We start from the raw sequence: 23,780 nt of genomic DNA, 5'->3' as shown, positions 1-23,780 counted from the left end.
TAATAATAATAATTTTTATTTTTATAGCGCCAACATATTCCGCAGCACTTTACAATACAATTTACCTTAAATATAAGTCATTACCCTGGAAAGGATGTTCCTTAACATTTTCCCAGGAAAATTCATTTTGGTTTAGTGTTTGTATGTTTTATTGTGGGTGTGTAAAAGTGGCGTAATACTCTGACAACATTGTTGACGACAGTGACCTGGGAGTTAAATATGCTTCCAGGATGCTTCCAGGGGTCTTTCCCATACTGTTCCCATGTCACTTGAGCACTGTTCCCATAGATTTTGGCAGTTTTTAGACCCCCTGCAGTCCTCCTGGAAAAATGCTGGAATTTCCCATAGACTTACATTGGGTTCGTTGCTCGGGTCGAGCACCCGAGTATTCCAATTTGCTCGACTCGCGCAACAAATACCCAAGCATTCTAGTGCTCGCTCATCACTAATAAAGAACAAAAAAATACTAAAAAATAATGGAAATTGCTGCAATTGGCAATTTCATTTTTAAAGCTTCTAGATGAATTTATGAGTCCCAGGATCATTATCATTTAATCTCTCTCAAATATTTGGAATTTTTAACAAAAAGGCAGAAATCCCCTCAAGTCAAAAAAATTTCAACAACAAAAAAATGTTACATATTTATGATAGTTTCCATTGCTCAAACAATTGCCCTTAACTGCCTTTGAACCCTAGATAAGGTTGAAAGCACAGTTCATTAAGTTCCCATTGCACCATATAGTTTATATATAATTTCAAATGTAAAATAGGAAAAAATCATTAAAGATATTTTTCAAAGAGTTTTATAAATATATGAAAGACATTACTTTTTATCATCGCTGTTTACAGTTTTTCCAATTCACACAATATTCTTCATATCCTAATGAAAGTGAATGTATCTTTGTACATCATTTGTATAATTAATATTAATTTTGTAGTAAATGTCAGGACGTAGATAGAACACTTGCCAGGAGACAATTACAATGTGAGATATTGCACAGTTATATTAATTATCTGGAATTTGGCATAGGCTATAAATTTCAAATAAGGCATCGTGAATCTATACAGCCTTTAGGGATATTTAATGGCTTACTGAAACTACTAAGGGAAAATGTAAACTGTTTCAATAGATATCTTTTGCCTAAGACTCTTAAAATGATTAATCGTGTCAGTGAGAATGATTTTGTACAGACTGTATCCTATCATATAAAAACCCATAACTAATACATTCAATATGCTTCTCTGATCACAAGGATCCACCTCAAAGGGGCCCCCGCATATGTCAGTATCAAAATGGGGTACTATACTTTTTCCCATACAAAGTCCAGCAAAAAAGGTATAAGTTGCTCCAATGGAAGCTAGATGTCCATCGAACTTCAACTTCAGCCCTATATCAAGCTCTCAACACTGTGTGACTTACTACACCAATTACACTACTTGACCCCATTGACCACAAGAGCTTACACTTCCCAGGGGAGAGAGAATCAGAGGACACAGCTAACCATAAGAACTTACACTTTACCAGTGAGACACAGACAAACCCAGTGACTCTGGAGATGAAAAACCATTCTGCTGTACAAACTGAGCTCCACTGGGAACAGCTGATCTGTGTTGGCCCAGGTACTGACCACCAATTTACAATGTACGAAAATCCATAAGATGTCACAGTTGCAAGTCATTATGGGGAGGCCATGCAGCCATACTAAATTAGGTTTACCTGTTCTCCGATGCTTCAGCAGTGAGGGAAATGTGATGGGTGAGGTTTTTTCTTCATTATTTTTAATAATAACAAGCAGATGTTTAGAAAACCAGACAGAAGTGATAGAGAACTGTGTAAACTATATAACTTTTTATAAAGCAAACAGTAACTTTCATTTGTTGAAACTGAAATATTCCTTTAACTCTACATCCATTTTTTATGATTGGTTGAAACACACAGTTTACACTTTGCTGTAGAGGACAATTTAGAAGGCAGATGTAATCATCTGCAGTACCATGAGTGTTTTATGATACATTTGTGATTTTATGTTTTATTTACTTTTGCTATATATTGTGACACCTAAAGGTTGATAAACTTGTATTAGTAATGGCACTTTAAGCCCTAGATGTTGTAAAGAAACAAATGTGTGCCACAGATTGTCATTGTCATTGAAAGCCTAATTGAAGGAGACAGTAGATAGCATAAAATGCTTCAAGGTATTTTGTAGTAACACAGAAATTTTTTGGCTTCTTAAATATATACAGTAAAGACCAAATGTTTGGACACACCTTATCATTTAATTATTTTTCTGTATTCTCATGACTATGATAATTATACATTCACACTGAAGCCATCAAAACTATGAATTAACACATGTGGAATTATATACTTAACAAAAAAGTGTGAAACAACTGAAAATATGTCTTATATTCTAGGTTCTTCAAAGTAGCCACCTTTTGCTTTGATGACTGCTTTGCACACTCTTGGCATTCTCTAGATGAGCTTCAAGAGGTAGTCACCGGAAATGGTCTTCCAACAATCTTGAAGGAGTTCGCAGAGATGCTTAGCACTTGTTGGCCCTTTTGCCTTCACTCTACGGTCCAGCTCACCCCAAACCATCTCGATTGGGTTCTGGTCTGGTTACTGTGGAGGCCAGGTCATCTGATGTAGCACCCTATCACTCTCCTTCTTGGTCAAATAGCCCTTACACAGCCTGAAGGTGTGTTTGGGGTCATTGTCCTTTTGAAAAATAAATGATGGTCCAACTAAACGCAAATCGGATGGAAAAGCATGCCGCTGCAAGATGCTGTGGTAGCCATGCTGGTTCAGTATGCCTTCAATTTTGAATAAATCCCCAACAGTGTCACCAGCAAAGCACCCCCACACCATCACACTTCCTCCTCAATGCTTCACGGTGGGAACCAGGCATGTAGAGTCCATCCGTTTACCTTTTCTGAGTCTCACAAAGACACAGTGTTTGGAACCAAAGATCTCAAATTTGGACTCATCAGACCAAAGCACAGATTTCCACTGGTCTAATGTCCATTCCTTGTGTTCTTTAGCCCAAACAAGTCTCTTCTGCTTGTTGTTTGTCCTTAGCAGTGGTTTCCTAGCAGCTATTTTACCATGAATGCCTGCTGTACAAAGTCTCCTCTTAACAGTTTTTGAAGAGATGTGTCTGCTGCTAGAACTCTGTGTGGCATTGACCTGGTCTCTAATCTGAGCTGCTGTTAACCTGTGATTTCTGAGGCTGGTGACTTGGATAAAATTATCCTCAGAAGCAGAGGTGACTCTTGTTCTTCCTTTCCTGGGGTGGTCCTCATGTGGGCCAGTTTCTTTGCAGCGCTTGATGGTTTTTGCAACTGCACTTGGGGACACTTTCAAAGTTTGCCCAATTTTTCAGACTGACTGACCTTCATTTCTTAAAGTAATGATGGCCTCTCATTTTTCTTTACTTAGCTGCTTTTTTCTTGCCTTAATTCAAATTCTAACAGTCTATTCAGTAGGACTATCAGCTGTGTGTCCTTCAGACTTCTGCACAACACAACTGATGGTCCCAACCCCATTTATAAGGCAAGAAATCCCACTTATTAAACCTGACAGGGCACACCTATGAAGTGAAAACCATTTCCGGTGACTACCACTTGAAGCTCATCAAGAGAATGCCAAGAGTGTGCCAAGCAGTCATCAAAGCAAAAGGTGGCTACTTTGAAGAACCTAGAATATAAGACATATTTTCAGTTGTGTCACACTTTTTTGTTAAGTATATAATTCCACATGTGTTAATTCATAGTTTTAATGCCTTCAGTGTGAATGTACAATTTAATAGTCATGAAAATACAGAAAAATCTTTAAATGAGAAGGTGTGTCCAAACTTTTGGTCTGTACTGTATATGTCAGTGATTCTTCTGTGGTATGTTCTTATTTATAAGAAGAATGGTAGAGATCTAAATATATACTTTCAATTTATCTTGATGTTAGAAAATAAAGTATTTTTATATGCTGTATATTTAATTTGTAAGTAATCACTTAACTTATAAGTAGAAATATTTTTCATAAATAATTACTTGTCTTTCAACTCCAATGAAATTTTCTAGAAGATGTCAACATGTACCACATTCATTCTTATCCAAATTTGTTGAACTGTTTTCCATGAATTTTTCTTTACTAACAAAGGCATTTAGTATCAAATGAGCAAGAGTGAAAAGGCTCTATTCACACATTTCTATAGTCTTCCTGGAGAATTGTGTTAGCAAAAATCTGATCCCCAGGGGTTTACGGGTTCAGCTGTTCCCCTCATATGGTAGAGATAATGCTAATTTTTCATCAGCATGGGAAGAGATTTGCAACACCTGTTCACGGTCTTTTTTGATTTTAATAATTGATTTTAATATTAAAACTTTATCTGAATTGGAGAATGAAATTGATACTTTACAGCAAGATCTTAATAAATTACTTACTCATAATGAAATTGAAAAATTTAAGAAAGAAATTGAAGCAAATTAAGGAAACCAAAACCAGGAAATATGTCTGTGATCAAACGGACATGGAAAATAATCGGGTGTATAGATGGAGATTACCACCGCAAAAAAGTAGAGAAAGATGTGTCTTCATGACATCATCTACCTCTGCTGATTCAGTCTCTGGTCCACAGAAGATGTTTAACACCAGGAATAACAAGAGGAAGTTTTATTCCACTTTTTCATCTCAGTGCAAGAGACCTATGAAATTTCACCATGTGACTACGATGACAGAATCTACTAATAAGGTAATTAATCTCTCTGATATTGCACATAAGGGACCAAAATAGAAGTCCTTTGTCTTGGTCTAAGTTTTTTTCCCTCTGCTAAATTTGAGCCTTTTGTTGCCAAAAAGGATTTACATCTCTTTGCCCGGAGACTTTCATTGAAAAGATTGCATCATAAACCCATGTCAGAAATGAATGTGGTATTTGAAACTAAGGAGGAACAGGAGACCCTTCAAATTTTGAATGAACCTTCACAGTCTAGTAAGTTCCCTACTGCTCTTATTCCTTGGTCAAAAAAATTCTGACTGACTCTTAACGCTAATATAGAGAAGTTTGTGAAGCTAGTGAGCGCTGACCTTAAAAAAATTCCTGCTAACATTCCCAGATATACAGTTAGGTCCATATATATTTGGACAGAGACAACATTTTTCTAATTTTGTTTCCAGACATTACCACAATGAATTTTAAACAAAACAATTCAGATGCAGTTGAAGTTCAGACTTTCAGCTTTCATTTGAGGGTATCCACATTAAAATTGGATGAAGGGTTTAGGAGTTTCAGCTCCTTAACATGTGCCACCCTGTTTTTAAAGGGACCAAAAGTAATTGGACAATTGACTCCAAGGCTATTTCATAGACAGGTGTGGGCAATCCCTTCGTTATGTCATTCTCAATTAAGCAAATAAAAGGCCTGGAGTTGATTTGAGGTGTGGTGCTTGTATTTGGGAGGTTTTGCTGTGAAGTAAACATGCGGTCAAAGGAGCTCTCCATGCAGGTGAAACAAGCCATCCTTAAGCTGCAAAAACAGAAAAAAAAACATCCGAGAAATTGCTACAATATTAGGAGTGGCAAAATCTACAGTTTGGTTCATCCTGAGAAAGAAAGAAAGCACTGGTGAACTCATCAATGCAAAAAGACCTGGGCACTCATGGAAGACAACAGTGGTGGATGATCGCAGAATAATCTCCATGGTGAAGAGAAACCCCTTCACAACAGCCAACCAAGTGAACAACACTCTCCAGGAGGTAGGCGTATCAATATCCAAATCTACCATAAAGAGAAGACTGCATGAAAGTAAATACAGAGGGTTCACTGCACGGGGCAAGCCACTCATAAGCATCAAGACTAAAAAGGCTACACAGGACTTTGCTAAAAAACATCTAAAAAAGCCAGAACAGTTCTGGAAGAACATTCTTTGGACAGATGAAACCAAGATCAACCTCTACCTGAATGATGGAAAGAGAAAAGTATGGCGAAGGCGTGGTACAGCTCATGATCCATCATCTGTAAAACACGGCGGAGGCAGTGTGATGGCTTGGGCATGCATGGCTGCCAATGGCACTGGGTCACTAGTGTTTGTTGATGATGTGACATAGGACAGAAGCTGCCAAATGAATTCTGATGTATTCAGAGCCATACTGTGTGCTCAGATCCAGCCAATTGCAGCCAAACTGAGTGGTCGTTGTTTCATACTACAGATGGACAATGACCCAAAACATAAAGCCAAACCAACCCAGGAGTTTATTAAAGCAAAGAAGTGGAATATTCTTGAATGGCCAAGTCAGTCACCTGATCTCAACTCAATTGAGCATGCATTTCACTTGTTAAAGACTAAACTTCAGACAGAAAGGCCCACAAACAAACAGCAACTGAAAACCACCACAGTGAAGGCCTGGCAGAGCATCAAAAAGGAGGAAACACAGCCTCTGGTGATGTCCATGAGTTCAAGACTTCAGGCAGTCATTGCCAACAAAGGGTTTTCAACCAAGTACTAGAAATGAACATTTTATTTACAATTATTTAATCTGTCCAATTACTTTTAGTCCCTTTAAAAACAGGGTGGCACATGTTAAGGTGCTGAAACTCCTAAACCCTTCATACAATTTTAATGTGGATACCCTCAAATGAAAGCTGAAAGTCTGAACTTCAAATGCATCTGAATTGTTTTGTTTAAAATTCATTGTGGTAATGTCTAGAACAAAAATTAGAAAAATGTTGTCTCTGTCCAAATATATATGGACCTAACTGTAATTGCACATTTGAACAAAAACTAGCTTTTGAACAACTATCTGCTAGAACTGATTTTGTCATCAAACCCTCCGATAAAGGAGGTAACATAGTTATTTGGCCATGTGAATTATATGAAAAGGAAGCATATAGGCAGTTAAGAGATGTAAAAAACTATTGTAAACTCATATACAATCCGCTGCTATCATTCGGTGTTGATCTTCAGACCATTTTGTAAAAAGCTGTAGCTTCCAATATCATTACTAAGATCGAAATGCAATATTTCACAATTGAATATCCCATGATGGCTACTTTTTATATGTTACCTAAAGTGCATAGAATTTTTCATGTCCACCAGGTAGACCAATCATCTCTGGGAACAATAATCTGACGGAACCAATTGCGAAATTAATTGATTATGTCCTTCACCCGATATTTGAAACCTTACCTTCCTACTTGAAAGATACCAAGGATGTTCTGTATAAACTGAATGGCCTACATTTGGAAGAGGATATGATCCTTGCAACCTGTGACATTGAATCTTTATATACTTCTATCAAACACTGTGATGGATTGGAAGCTGTGAGAACATTCCTTTCAATGACCAACATGGAAAGTGAGTTCATTTCTTTCATACTCACTTTATTGGAGTATGTGTTGACACACAATTTTTTCCTCTTTAATGATCATCTCTTCCTGCAGCTCCAGGGCACTGCTATGGGGGCAGCGTGTGCCCCTTCATATGAAAATTTGTTTTTGGGGCTGTGGGAGAGAAAGATCTTTATCACCGAACCTATACCATTGGTTGAGAATGTACAATTTTGGGGAAGGTATATTGATGACATTCTGTGTATTTGGCAGGGCTCTGTGGAGGATCTTCATACATTTATGAGTCATCTTAATTATAACAACATCAATCAGAAAGTTACCTACAAACCTGGAAGAAATAATATTGAATTCTTGGACATCTTTCTACGGGTGGATGATGTGGGAATAGTACCTACAGATGTTTTTCATAAACCAACATCCACGAACAATCTACTTCACACCTCTTCATCTCATCCTCACAGTTTGAAAAAGGGGATACCCGTTGGACAATTTTTGCGAATGAGACATTTATGTTCTGATGATACTTCATTTGATTCACAGAGTGATGATTTGAGTAGAAGGTTCCGAGAGAGAGGTTATTCAACAGCGGTTATTAGAAAAGGCTATCAGCGAGCAAAAAGCACCAATAGGCAAGAAGAACGTGGAAACAGAAATTCACGTACCCAATTACATGAGAAGGTATGCTTTGTGTCCTAATATAACTCGAGATGGCGGGATGTTCAAAATATGTTATCCCGCCATTGGCAGGTGTTGCAACTTGATACCATTTTGGTGAAATACTTACCTCCTAAACCATCTATCACATATCGACGATCAAAAAATTGTTGTGATATTTTAGTACATAGTCACTATGTTAACAAATCAAAAAAATCAGAATACCTTTTTTGGTCAAAGGGCCCCACCTGGGGCTGTAGTCCATGTGGTACATGTGTGGCATGTCCTAATGTAGTAAGATGTACTACCTTTTCAGATGCAAAAGAACAATGGGTTTTCAAAATATTATATCAAATCACATGTACCACAATGACGGTGATCTATTGTGCTGTATGCCCTTGTAATCTAAAATATGTTGGCTTAACATCATGCTAATTGAGACGCAGAGTCAGAGAACATGTGCTTAAAATTTAGGGCAGCCGAGTCTCCTATTGATGTGGACACATTGAAAACCTTACGTAAACACTTTAAGCTATTCTATCAGTGCAATGCGTCTTTACTAAAAGTGAGTGGCATTGACCACATAACTTTAAATTCAAGGGGTGGGAACATAAAGAACCGCTTGGCCCAGATCGAAGCCAGGCAGATCTTAAGGCTTGACACCCTTACTCCCCATGGACTCAATGAACAGATTTCATATAATTCCTTTCTCCAATAAGATTTGCGTATGCATGTCTTTTTAGTATTTTAATTCTTTTCTTTTGCTTTTTAGTTATTGTTTCTCTGGCGTCAATCTGATAATGAAATTGTATTCCTGCTTCAACAACTTCTTTCAACAGACATATATGCTCTTTATTTATTTTTTATTTTTTGGTGTAATTAATAATTTTTTATGTAATTATTATTTCATGTATTGATATGTGAATCTTCAACTAAACGTATACATTATTTATATGTATTTTTATTTTATTTATTCTTTTAGCACTTTGCACTTTGTCACTTTACAGTAACCTATTTGGTGTCATACATTGGTCTATTTCACTCATATTTATCTATTTTAATTTTTTTTTTGTTCTGTACCGTTAGGTCCATATATATTTGGACAGAGACAACATTTTTCTAATTTTGGTTCTAGACATTACCACAATGAATTTTAAACAAAGCAATTCAGATGCAGTTGAAGTTCAGACTTTCAGCTTTCATTTGAGGGTATCCACATTAAAATTGGATGAAGGGTTTAAGATTTTCAGCTCCTTAACATGTGCCACCCTGTTTTTAAAGGGACCAAAAGTAATTGGACAATTGACTCCAAGGCTATTTCATGGACAGGTGTGGGCATTCCCTTTGTTATGTCATTCACAATTAAGCAGGTAAAAGGCCTGGAGTTGATTTGAGGTGTGGTGCTTGCATTTGGAAGGTTTTGCTGTGAAGTAAACATGCGGTCATAGGAGCTCTCCATACAGGTGAAACAAGCCATCCTTAAGCTGCAAAAACAGAAAAAACCCTTCTGAGAAATTGCTACAATATTAGGAGTGACAAAATCTACAGTTTGGTACATCCTGAGAAAGAAAGAAAGCACTGGTAAACTCATCAATGCAAAAAGACCTGGGCGCCCACGGAAGACAACAGTGGTGGATGAACGCAGAATAATCTCCATGGTGAAGAGAACCCCCTTCACAACAGCAAACCAAGTAAACAACACACTCCAGGAGGTAGGCGTATCAATATCCCAATCTACCATAAAGAGAAGACTGCCTGAAAGTAAATAAAGAGGGTTCACTGCATGGTGCAAGCCTCTCATAAGCATCAAGAATAAAAATGCTAGACTGGACTTTGCTAGAAAATATCTAAAAAATCCAGCACAGTTCCGGAAGAACATTCTTTGGACAGATGAAACCAAGATCAATCTCTACCAGAATGATGGAAAGAGAAAAGTATGGCGAATGTGTGGTACAGCTCATGATCCAAAGCATACCACATCATCTGTAAAACACGGTGGAGGCAGTGTGATGGCTTGTGTTTATTGATTATGTGACACAGGACAGAAGCAGCCAGAGGAATTCTGATGTATTCAGAGCCATACTGTGTGCTCTGATCCAGCCATATACAGCTTTCTGATTGGTCGTCGTTTCATACTACAGATGAACAATGACCCAAAACATAAAGCCAAACCAACCCAGGAATTTATTAAAGCAAAGAAGTGGAATATTCTTGAATGGCCAAGTCAGTCACCTGATCTCAACCCAATTGAGCATGCATTCCACTTGTTAAAGACTAAACTTCAGACAGAAAGGCCCACAAACAAACAGCAACTGAAAACCACCGCAGTGAAGGCCTGTCAGTGCATCAAAAAGGAAGAAACACAGCGTCTGGTGATGTCCATGAGTTCAAGACTTCAGGCAGTCATTGCCAACAAAGGGTTTTCAACCAAGTACTAGAAATGAACATTTTATTAACAATTATTTAATCTGTCCAATTACTTTTAGTCCCTTTAAAAACAGGGTGGCACATGTTAAGGTGCTGAAACTCCTAAACCCTTCATACAATTTTAATGTGGATACCCTCAAATGAAAGCTGAAAGTCTGAACTTCAAATGCATCTGAATTGTTTTGTTTAAAATTCATTGTGGTAATGTCTAGAACCAAAATTAGAAAAATGTTGTCTCTGTCCAAATATATATGGACCTAACTGTAATTGCACATTTGAACAAAAACTAGCTTTTGAACAACTATCTGCTAGAACTGATTTTGTCATCAAACCCTCCGATAAAGGAGGTAACATAGTTCTTTGGCCATGTGAATTATATGAAAAGGAAGCATATAGGCAGTTAAGAGATGTAAAAAACTATTGTAAACTCATATACAATCCGCTGCTATCATTCGGTGTTGGTCTTCAGACCATTTTGTAAAAAGCTGTAGCTTCCAATATCATTACTAAGATCGAAATGCAATATTTCACAATTGAATATCCCATGATGGCTACTTTTTATATGTTACCTAAAGTGCATAGAATTTTTCATGTCCACCAGGTAGACCAATCATCTTTGGGAACAATAATCTGACGGAACCAATTGCGAAATTAATTGATTATGTCCTTCACCCGATATTTGAAACCTTACCTTCCTACTTGAAAGATACCAAGGATGTTCTGTATAAACTGAATGGCCTACATTTGGAAGAGGATATGATCCTTGCAACCTGTGACATTGAATCTTTATATACTTCTATCAAACACTGTGATGGATTGGAAGCTGTGAGAACATTCCTTTCAATGACCAACATGGAAAGTGAGTTCATTTCTTTCATACTCACTTTATTGGAGTATGTGTTGACACACAATTTTTTCCTCTTTAATGATCATCTCTTCCTGCAGCTCCAGGGCACTGCTATGGGGGCAGCGTGTGCCCCTTCATATGAAAATTTGTTTTTGGGGCTGTGGGAGAGAAAGATCTTTATCACCGAACCTATACCATTGGTTGAGAATGTACAATTTTGGGGAAGGTATATTGATGACATTCTGTGTATTTGGCAGGGCTCTGTGGAGGATCTTCATACATTTATGAGTCATCTTAATTATAACAACATCAATCAGAAACTTACCTACAAACCTGGAAGAAATAATATTGAATTCTTGGACATCTTTCTACGGGTGGATGATGTGGGAATAGTACCTACAGATGTTTTTCATAAACCAACATCCACGAACAATCTACTTCACACCTCTTCATCTCATCCTCACAGTTTGAAAAAGGGGATACCCGTTGGACAATTTTTGCGAATGAGACATTTATGTTCTGATGATACTTCATTTGATTCACAGAGTGATGATTTGAGTAGAAGGTTCCGAGAGAGAGGTTATTCAACAGCGGTTATTAGAAAAGGCTATCAGCGAGCAAAAAGCACCAATAGGCAAGAAGAACGTGGAAACAGAAATTCACGTACCCAATTACATGAGAAGGTATGCTTTGTGTCCTAATATAACTCGAGATGGCGGGATGTTCAAAATATGTTATCCCGCCATTGGCAGGTGTTGCAACTTGATACCATTTTGGTGAAATACTTACCTCCTAAACCATCTATCACATATCGACGATCAAAAAATTGTTGTGATATTTTAGTACATAGTCACTATGTTAACAAATCAAAAAAATCAGAATACCTTTTTTGGTCAAAGGGCCCCACCTGGGGCTGTAGTCCATGTGGTACATGTGTGGCATGTCCTAATGTAGTAAGATGTACTACCTTTTCAGATGCAAAAGAACAATGGGTTTTCAAAATATTATATCAAATCACATGTACCACAATGACGGTGATCTATTGTGCTGTATGCCCTTGTAATCTAAAATATGTTGGCTTAACATCATGCTAATTGAGACGCAGAGTCAGAGAACATGTGCTTAAAATTTAGGGCAGCCGAGTCTCCTATTGATGTGGACACATTGAAAACCTTACGTAAACACTTTAAGCTATTCTATCAGTGCAATGCGTCTTTACTAAAAGTGAGTGGCATTGACCACATAACTTTAAATTCAAGGGGTGGGAACATAAAGAACCGCTTGGCCCAGATCGAAGCCAGGCAGATCTTAAGGCTTGACACCCTTACTCCCCATGGACTCAATGAACAGATTTCATATAATTCCTTTCTCCAATAAGATTTGCGTATGCATGTCTTTTTAGTATTTTAATTCTTTTCTTTTGCTTTTTAGTTATTGTTTCTCTGGCGTCAATCTGATAATGAAATTGTATTCCTGCTTCAACAACTTCTTTCAACAGACATATATGCTCTTTATTTATTTTTTATTTTTTGGTGTAATTAATAATTTTTTATGTAATTATTATTTCATGTATTGATATGTGAATCTTCAACTAAACGTATACATTATTTATATGTATTTTTATTTTATTTATTCTTTTAGCACTTTGCACTTTGTCACTTTACAGTAACCTATTTGGTGTCATACATTGGTCTATTTCACTCATATTTATCTATTTTAATTTTTTTTTTGTTCTGTACCGTTAGGTCCATATATATTTGGACAGAGACAACATTTTTCTAATTTTGGTTCTAGACATTACCACAATGAATTTTAAACAAAGCAATTCAGATGCAGTTGAAGTTCAGACTTTCAGCTTTCATTTGAGGGTATCCACATTAAAATTGGATGAAGGGTTTAAGATTTTCAGCTCCTTAACATGTGCCACCCTGTTTTTAAAGGGACCAAAAGTAATTGGACAATTGACTCCAAGGCTATTTCATGGACAGGTGTGGGCATTCCCTTTGTTATGTCATTCACAATTAAGCAGGTAAAAGGCCTGGAGTTGATTTGAGGTGTGGTGCTTGCATTTGGAAGGTTTTGCTGTGAAGTAAACATGCGGTCATAGGAGCTCTCCATACAGGTGAAACAAGCCATCCTTAAGCTGCAAAAACAGAAAAAACCCTTCTGAGAAATTGCTACAATATTAGGAGTGACAAAATCTACAGTTTGGTACATCCTGAGAAAGAAAGAAAGCACTGGTAAACTCATCAATGCAAAAAGACCTGGGCGCCCACGGAAGACAACAGTGGTGGATGAACGCAGAATAATCTCCATGGTGAAGAGAACCCCCTTCACAACAGCAAACCAAGTAAACAACACACTCCAGGAGGTAGGCGTATCAATATCCCAATCTACCATAAAGAGAAGACTGCCTGAAAGTAAATAAAGAGGGTTCACTGCATGGTGCAAGCCTCTCATAAGCATCAAGAATAAAAATGCTAGACTGGACTTTGCTAGAAAATATCTAAAAAATCCAGCACAGTTCCGGAAGAACATTCTTTGGACAGATGAAACCAAGATCAATCTCTACCAGAATGATGGAAAGAGAAAAGTATGGCGAATGTGTGGTACAGCTCATGATCCAAAGCATACCACATCATCTGTAAAACACGGTGGAGGCAGTGTGATGGCTTGTGTTTATTGATTATGTGACACAGGACAGAAGCAGCCAGAGGAATTCTGATGTATTCAGAGCCATACTGTGTGCTCTGATCCAGCCATATACAGCTTTCTGATTGGTCGTCGTTTCATACTACAGATGAACAATGACCCAAAACATAAAGCCAAACCAACCCAGGAATTTATTAAAGCAAAGAAGTGGAATATTCTTGAATGGCCAAGTCAGTCACCTGATCTCAACCCAATTGAGCATGCATTCCACTTGTTAAAGACTAAACTTCAGACAGAAAGGCCCACAAACAAACAGCAACTGAAAACCACCGCAGTGAAGGCCTGTCAGTGCATCAAAAAGGAAGAAACACAGCGTCTGGTGATGTCCATGAGTTCAAGACTTCAGGCAGTCATTGCCAACAAAGGGTTTTCAACCAAGTACTAGAAATGAACATTTTATTAACAATTATTTAATCTGTCCAATTACTTTTAGTCCCTTTAAAAACAGGGTGGCACATGTTAAGGTGCTGAAACTCCTAAACCCTTCATACAATTTTAATGTGGATACCCTCAAATGAAAGCTGAAAGTCTGAACTTCAAATGCATCTGAATTGTTTTGTTTAAAATTCATTGTGGTAATGTCTAGAACCAAAATTAGAAAAATGTTGTCTCTGTCCAAATATATATGGACCTAACTGTAATTGCACATTTGAACAAAAACTAGCTTTTGAACAACTATCTGCTAGAACTGATTTTGTCATCAAACCCTCCGATAAAGGAGGTAACATAGTTCTTTGGCCATGTGAATTATATGAAAAGGAAGCATATAGGCAGTTAAGAGATGTAAAAAACTATTGTAAACTCATATACAATCCGCTGCTATCATTCGGTGTTGGTCTTCAGACCATTTTGTAAAAAGCTGTAGCTTCCAATATCATTACTAAGATCGAAATGCAATATTTCACAATTGAATATCCCATGATGGCTACTTTTTATATGTTACCTAAAGTGCATAGAATTTTTCATGTCCACCAGGTAGACCAATCATCTTTGGGAACAATAATCTGACGGAACCAATTGCGAAATTAATTGATTATGTCCTTCACCCGATATTTGAAACCTTACCTTCCTACTTGAAAGATACCAAGGATGTTCTGTATAAACTGAATGGCCTACATTTGGAAGAGGATATGATCCTTGCAACCTGTGACATTGAATCTTTATATACTTCTATCAAACACTGTGATGGATTGGAAGCTGTGAGAACATTCCTTTCAATGACCAACATGGAAAGTGAGTTCATTTCTTTCATACTCACTTTATTGGAGTATGTGTTGACACACAATTTTTTCCTCTTTAATGATCATCTCTTCCTGCAGCTCCAGGGCACTGCTATGGGGGCAGCGTGTGCCCCTTCATATGAAAATTTGTTTTTGGGGCTGTGGGAGAGAAAGATCTTTATCACCGAACCTATACCATTGGTTGAGAATGTACAATTTTGGGGAAGGTATATTGATGACATTCTGTGTATTTGGCAGGGCTCTGTGGAGGATCTTCATACATTTATGAGTCATCTTAATTATAACAACATCAATCAGAAAGTTACCTACAAACCTGGAAGAAATAATATTGAATTCTTGGACATCTTTCTACGGGTGGATGATGTGGGAATAGTACCTACAGATGTTTTTCATAAACCAACATCCACGAACAATCTACTTCACACCTCTTCATCTCATCCTCACAGTTTGAAAAAGGGGATACCCGTTGGACAATTTTTGCGAATGAGACATTTATGTTCTGATGATACTTCATTTGATTCACAGAGTGATGATTTGAGTAGAAGGTTCCGAGAGAGAGGTTATTCAACAGCGGTTATTAGAAAAGGCTATCAGCGAGCAAAAAGCACCAATAGGCAAGAAGAACGTGGAAACAGAAATTCACGTACCCAATTACATGAGAAGGTATGCTTTGTGTCCTAATATAACTCGAGATGGCGGGATGTTCAAAATATGTTATCCCGCCATTGGCAGGTGTTGCAACTTGATACCATTTTGGTGAAATACTTACCTCCTAAACCATCTATCACATATCGACGATCAAAAAATTGTTGTGATATTTTAGTACATAGTCACTATGTTAACAAATCAAAAAAATCAGAATACCTTTTTTGGTCAAAGGGCCCCACCTGGGGCTGTAGTCCATGTGGTACATGTGTGGCATGTCCTAATGTAGTAAGATGTACTACCTTTTCAGATGCAAAAGAACAATGGGTTTTCAAAATATTATATCAAATCACATGTACCACAATGACGGTGATCTATTGTGCTGTATGCCCTTGTAATCTAAAATATGTTGGCTTAACATCATGCTAATTGAGACGCAGAGTCAGAGAACATGTGCTTAAAATTTAGGGCAGCCGAGTCTCCTATTGATGTGGACACATTGAAAACCTTACGTAAACACTTTAAGCTATTCTATCAGTGCAATGCGTCTTTACTAAAAGTGAGTGGCATTGACCACATAACTTTAAATTCAAGGGGTGGGAACATAAAGAACCGCTTGGCCCAGATCGAAGCCAGGCAGATCTTAAGGCTTGACACCCTTACTCCCCATGGACTCAATGAACAGATTTCATATAATTCCTTTCTCCAATAAGATTTGCGTATGCATGTCTTTTTAGTATTTTAATTCTTTTCTTTTGCTTTTTAGTTATTGTTTCTCTGGCGTCAATCTGATAATGAAATTGTATTCCTGCTTCAACAACTTCTTTCAACAGACATATATGCTCTTTATTTATTTTTTATTTTTTGGTGTAATTAATAATTTTTTATGTAATTATTATTTCATGTATTGATATGTGAATCTTCAACTAAACGTATACATTATTTATATGTATTTTTATTTTATTTATTCTTTTAGCACTTTGCACTTTGTCACTTTACAGTAACCTATTTGGTGTCATACATTGGTCTATTTCACTCATATTTATCTATTTTAATTTTTTTTTTGTTCTGTACCGTTAGGTCCATATATATTTGGACAGAGACAACATTTTTCTAATTTTGGTTCTAGACATTACCACAATGAATTTTAAACAAAGCAATTCAGATGCAGTTGAAGTTCAGACTTTCAGCTTTCATTTGAGGGTATCCACATTAAAATTGGATGAAGGGTTTAAGATTTTCAGCTCCTTAACATGTGCCACCCTGTTTTTAAAGGGACCAAAAGTAATTGGACAATTGACTCCAAGGCTATTTCATGGACAGGTGTGGGCATTCCCTTTGTTATGTCATTCACAATTAAGCAGGTAAAAGGCCTGGAGTTGATTTGAGGTGTGGTGCTTGCATTTGGAAGGTTTTGCTGTGAAGTAAACATGCGGTCATAGGAGCTCTCCATACAGGTGAAACAAGCCATCCTTAAGCTGCAAAAACAGAAAAAACCCTTCTGAGAAATTGCTACAATATTAGGAGTGGCAAAATCTACAGTTTGGTACATCCTGAGAAAGAAAGAAAGCACTGGTAAACTCATCAATGCAAAAAGACCTGGGCGCCCACGGAAGACAACAGTGGTGGATGAACGCAGAATAATCTCCATTGTGAAGAGAACCCCCTTCACAACAGCAAACCAAGTAAACAACACTCTCCAGGAGGTAGGCGTATCAATATCCCAATCTACCATAAAGAGAAGACTGCCTGAAAGTAAATAAAGAGGGTTCACTGCATGGTGCAAGCCTCTCATAAGCATCAAGAATAAAAATGCTAGACTGGACTTTGCTAGAAAATATCTAAAAAATCCAGCACAGTTCCGGAAGAACATTCTTTGGACAGATGAAACCAAGATCAATCTCTACCAGAATGATGGAAAGAGAAAAGTATGGCGAATGTGTGGTACAGCTCATGATCCAAAGCATACCACATCATCTGTAAAACACGGTGGAGGCAGTGTGATGGCTTGTGTTTATTGATTATGTGACACAGGACAGAAGCAGCCAGAGGAATTCTGATGTATTCAGAGCCATACTGTGTGCTCTGATCCAGCCATATACAGCTTTCTGATTGGTCGTCGTTTCATACTACAGATGAACAATGACCCAAAACATAAAGCCAAACCAACCCAGGAATTTATTAAAGCAAAGAAGTGGAATATTCTTGAATGGCCAAGTCAGTCACCTGATCTCAACCCAATTGAGCATGCATTCCACTTGTTAAAGACTAAACTTCAGACAGAAAGGCCCACAAACAAACAGCAACTGAAAACCACCGCAGTGAAGGCCTATCAGTGCATCAAAAAGGAAGAAACACAGCGTCTGGTGATGTCCATGAGTTCAAGACTTCAGGCAGTCATTGCCAACAAAGGGTTTTCAACCAAGTACTAGAAATGAACATTTTATTAACAATTATTTAATCTGTCCAATTACTTTTAGTTCCTTTAAAAACAGGGTGGCACATGTTAAGGAGCTGAAACTCCTAAACCCTTCATCCAATTTTAATATGGATACCTTCAAATGAAAGCAGAAAGTCTGAACATCAACTGCATCTGAATTGTTTTGTTTAAAATTCATTGTGGTAATGTCTAGAACCAAAATTAGAAAAATTTTGTCTCTGTCCAAATATATATGGACCTAACTGTATATATATGTTTTTCTCACATGGCCTGATGTGTTCCAAATGGTAACTTTGGAACACAACATGACTTTATTTGCACTTTATATTTATTTATGTATTCACAAACACCGCATGCAGAATTATTAGGCAAATGCGTGTTTTGATCACTTGATAATTCTTATACATGTTGTCCTACTGCAAGCTGCATAGGCTTGAGAGCCAACTACCAATTAAATAAATCTGGTGATGTGCATCTCTTTAATAAGGAGGGGTGATGACTAATGACATCAACACTCTATATAAGGTGTGCTTAATTATTAGGCAACTTCCTTTCCTTTGGCAAAATGGGTCAGATGAGAGATTTGACGGGCTCTGAAAAGTCCAAAATTGTGAGATGTCTTGCAGAGGGATGCAGCAGTCTTGAAATTTCCAAACTTTTGAAGCGTGATCACTGAACAATCAAGCGTTTCATGGCAAATAGCCAACAGGGTCGCAAGAAGCGTGTTGGTCAAAAAAGATGCAAAATAACTGCCCATGAATTGAGGAAAATCAAGCATAAAGCTGCTAAGATGCCATTCGCCACCAGTTTTTCCATATTTTAGAGTTGCAACGTTACTGGAGTATCAAAAAGCACAAGGTGTGCGATACTCAGGGACATGGCCAAGGTAAGGAAGCCTGAAAAATGACCACCTTTGCACAAGAAACATAAGATAAAACGTCAAGAATGGGTCAAGCAATATCTTAAGACTGATTTTTCAAAGGTTTTATGGACTGATGAAATGAGCGTGACTCTTGATGGGCCAGATGGATGGGCTAGAGGCTGGATCAATAAAGGGCAGAGAGCTCCACTCCGACTCAGACGCCAGCAAGGTGGAGGTGGGGTACTGGTATGGGCTGGTATTATCAAAGATAAACTTGTGGGACCTTTTCGGGTTGAGGATGGAGTGAACCTCAACTCCCAGACCTATTGCCAGTTTCTTGAAGACAACTTCTTCAAGCAGTGGTACAGGAAGAAGTCGGTATCGTTAAAGAAAAACATGATTTTCATGCAGGACAATGCTCCATCGCATGCATCCAACTACTCCACAGTGTGGCAGGCCAGTAAAGGTCTAAAAGAAGAAAAAATAATGACATGGCGCCATTATTCACCTGATCTGAACCCCATAGAGAACATGTGGTCCATCATAAAATGTGAGATCTACAGGGAGGGAAAACAGTTCACCTCTCGGAACAGTGTCTGGGAGGCTGTGGTGACTGCTGCACGCAATGTTGATCGAAAACAGATCAAGCAACTGACAGAATCTATGGATGGAAGGTTGTTGAGTGTCATCATAAAGAAAGGTGGCTATACTGATCACTAATTTTTTGGGTTTTTGTTTTTGCATGTCAGAAATGTTTATTTCTAAATTTTGTGCACTGATATTGGTTTACCTGGTGAAAATAAACAAGTGAGATTGGATTATATTTGATTTTTATTAAGTTGCCTAATAATTCAGCACAGTAACAGTTACCTGCACAAACAGATATCCTCCTAAAATAGCCAAATCTATTAAAAAAACACTCCAACTTCCAAAAATATTAAGCTTGGATATTTATGAGTCTTTTCGGTTGATTGAGAACATAGTTGTTGATCAATAATAAAAATAGTCCTCTAAAATACAACTTGCCTAATACTTCTGCACACAGTGTATATATTTATTTACACTTTTATTATTCAATTCTCTTTATGAATTTTTCACTTATCACTCATTATTAATGATTTTCTATTGTATACTGCATATACTTGTGTATATTGATATCATGTTCTTTGGTCTGTGTTTATGCATTGGATTTTTATTTTGTCTGTGGCCATATATATATGTATTGTATTATGATGATTATGCTCTCTATGCAGTCTCTCTGATATTTTATCCAGTGTCTGATGATGTGGAGGCTTTCCTTGGTGTGCTTTCCATTGGGACCATAGCACTATGGACCTTAGGATACTTTATCCAAGTTTTTTGTAGCGAGAGCAATATGTGTGTTCCAATGGTGGAGCGCACTGTCTATATACATGGGATGTGCGCTCCTTCTGATGGCGTCACTTCCGGTTTTCTGGGGGTATAATTTGCTTGCAGCGCGATCTGGGAGCATGTCACTTCTGCTTCCGGCGGTGCCCGTCATTTATGCGCTCCAGGATGGAACGCATGGCTCACTCCTATGGGATGCGCGCCCTTGGATTACGGCACTTCCGGTTTCTGGGTGGCGTGGTCCGGGCGTGCATTCCTCGCTGGAATACACACTATTAGGTATGAGATCCAGTATCCACCAATGATGTTAAACTAATATAGAGCGATCTCTAACATTGCATAATAATGTGTCCTTAATTGATGGGTTCATCCCATATGTTCCGTGATTGGCCAGAGGCAGAAGCCTGAAAGTAACTATAGAAATTTGGAAAGCCTGCTCCTCCTAGTGATTTGTGATGAGAGAGAACCCGTATGTTTATGCGGGGTTTAATCTTACCCCAAATGAATTTGATCAAAGCTGACGTTAGTCTATAAAAGAAGTTATGAGGTGGAGAGATCGGAACTGTTTGAAAAATGTTCAAAAAATGAGGTAATACATCCATTTTGATGGCATTCATTCTTCCAAAAAAAGAGAGTTTAATTTACCATATTTCAATAGATCTCCATTAGTGATGAGCGAGTATGTTCGAATAACCCTTTCGGTGAGTATGCTCGGGTGAGTACCGAGTATTTATAGCGTACTCGGTGATATGTTTGAATCACTCCCATGTGCATGCTTTGCGACTGTTTGGCAGCTTTAATACATGTGAGGAATGCGAAAGAAACAAGCATTCCTCACATGTATTAAAACTGTCAAACAGTCGCAAATCATGCACACGGGAGTGATTCAAACATATCACCGAGTACGCTGAAGATACTCGGTACTAGCCGCAGTATACTCTCTGAAAGAGTTAACCGAACATACTTGCTCATCACTAATCTCCATATGTTCTGTGCAATAAAGCTTGATGGTTGAGCTCAAATAATTTATTAGGGTCCGAGGGAATATGAACCCCTAAATATTTCAATGATTCTCTCTGCCATTTAAATAGAAATTTAGTCACAACTTGTGACATTTCAGTCTGTGGAAGAGATATATTCAAGTCCTCTGCTTTAGAGTAATTGACTTTAAAATTACTAACTGCTCCAAACCTATCAAATTCTTTTAGGATCATTGGAAATGATATTTGTGGTTGGGATATGTAAAGAAGCAAATCGTCTGCATACAGAGCATAGAGAGCTGCTTTATAAGACTTAGATCTCACTTTGTATCCATAAATATTACTATTGTTTCGGAGGGTGTTGGCCAAATGCTCCATTACCACTACATATAACAATGGGGACAAGGGGCACCATTGTCTGGTTCCATTGTTAATTGCAAATGGGACAGAAAGAGAATTGTTTACTCTTACCCATGCCTTTGTGCTTTTATATAAGGCCATTATTTTCTGTAGGTAACAAGGACTCTCTAAACTGTTTGTAAAATGCCAGCATAAAGCCATCTGGGCCCCGGCATTTACCTGATTGGGAGGCCCGTATCGCAGAGTCAATTTCACCTATGGATATCACCTCTTCCAGAGATTCCACCATTGAATTGCTCAACATGGGTAGAGGTGTTTGGTGGATATATTCTTTAATCTTATTGGATCGGTCTAAGGGGGACATGTCTGCAAATTGATTTTTAATATTATATATTCTCATAGTAAGGCCGAAAACATCTACCATTTTTTGGGGATTATGTTCATTCCTGCCCTCTTTCCCCTTAACATTTGGGATAAATGTAGCTGTCATATGTGGGTGGAGAAATCTGGCAAATGGTCTCTCACATTTATCTGAAAAATCATAGTAGAAACTCTTTGATTTTTCCCTGGATTGTAAATGTATAATATATATATGTAATCTAAAATTTCTTTTAATTCGTATTTTTTCTTTGTCAAATCAACAAGAGTGGAAGCAGAGAGGTTTTGTTTATGCAAAATTACAAGGAAGCGAATTTGATTTAATAATTCTTCTATTTTCCGAGCCCTCTCTTTCTTTAACCTTGAGCCATGCTTTATCAGGATCCCTCTCATGACACATTTCAAAGTCTCCCACTGTAACGGGTTTGAGGTTTGATCAGAAACGTGAATTTGAATGATTGATAGACTCCCTTAACTCTGATTCATACATAATATCTTTGATAAGGTTATCATTCAATCTCCAAGTCTAAGAGCGTTGGGCTAGGAATGGAAGAAATATTGTCAAAAAAACTGGAGCCTGGTCAGACCACAAAATATCTCCGATTGTGGTTGCCAGGACAAAGCGTGATAGCTCAAAAGAAAGAGGTCTATGTGACTATATGAATTATGTATATGCGAAAAATACGTGTAATCCTTACCCTGAGGATTCATTATCCGCCAAACATCGGTCAGCCGGAGGGCGTGGAGGGCCCTTTTGAAAGATCAAAGCTGTCTCACCGGGACTGTTTCCCTCGCCGAAGAGGTATCTACTTTTGGGTTCATGGCAAAATTGACGTCTCCTCCTGCAATCACTGTAATTTATCTTCTGAGAAATGAGACAATGCAGTTAAGAACGTGTGGCATGCAACAATCTGACCCTTATTAGGCAGATAACAATTAGTAATTGTGTATATTGAATCTACAATTTTTATATTGAGAAATACATATCTGCCTTGTGTATCCATAAGTGTGTCCATTAGGGAAAATGCTAATGATTTATGGGTTGCGATGGAAACCCCTTTGGATTTTGCGTCAGGATTTTTACTATGAATCCAGTTGTTATAATATCTATCTTTTATCTTAGGAACCTAATCAGATTTAAAATGTGTCTCTTGCAACATGAGGATATGAACCCTTTGTTTGTGCATAGATTACAGAATCTGAGAACATTTCTGAGGGTATCGCTTGTAACATGAGGATATGAACCCTTTGTTTGTGCATAGATTACAGAATCTGAGAGCATTTCTGAGGAACATTGAGGCCTCGAATATTTAGAATTTGACTGTGCTCATTTTGAGGACCAGTGATTAGTTCTGAGGGAGGATTAGTGAAAGAGAGAAAGGAAAAAAAAAGGGGCAAAAAACTTAAGAGAAAGACAGTTTCTCTATCTGAATAATGATGATAACTCCTTCCTCTCGGAAAAAAAATATATAGGAAAGGAGGGAACCTTCTGCAACCACAAAGAAAGTCCTAAAAGAGGAGGAC

The sequence above is a fragment of the Phyllobates terribilis genome, unplaced genomic scaffold (genome assembly GCF_046119375.1).
Source record: "Phyllobates terribilis strain yellow unplaced genomic scaffold, ASM4611937v1 Scaffold_3__8_contigs__length_932513732, whole genome shotgun sequence".
Taxonomy (NCBI): Eukaryota; Metazoa; Chordata; class Amphibia; order Anura; family Dendrobatidae; genus Phyllobates; species Phyllobates terribilis.
This window is presented reverse-complemented; position numbering follows the sequence as displayed.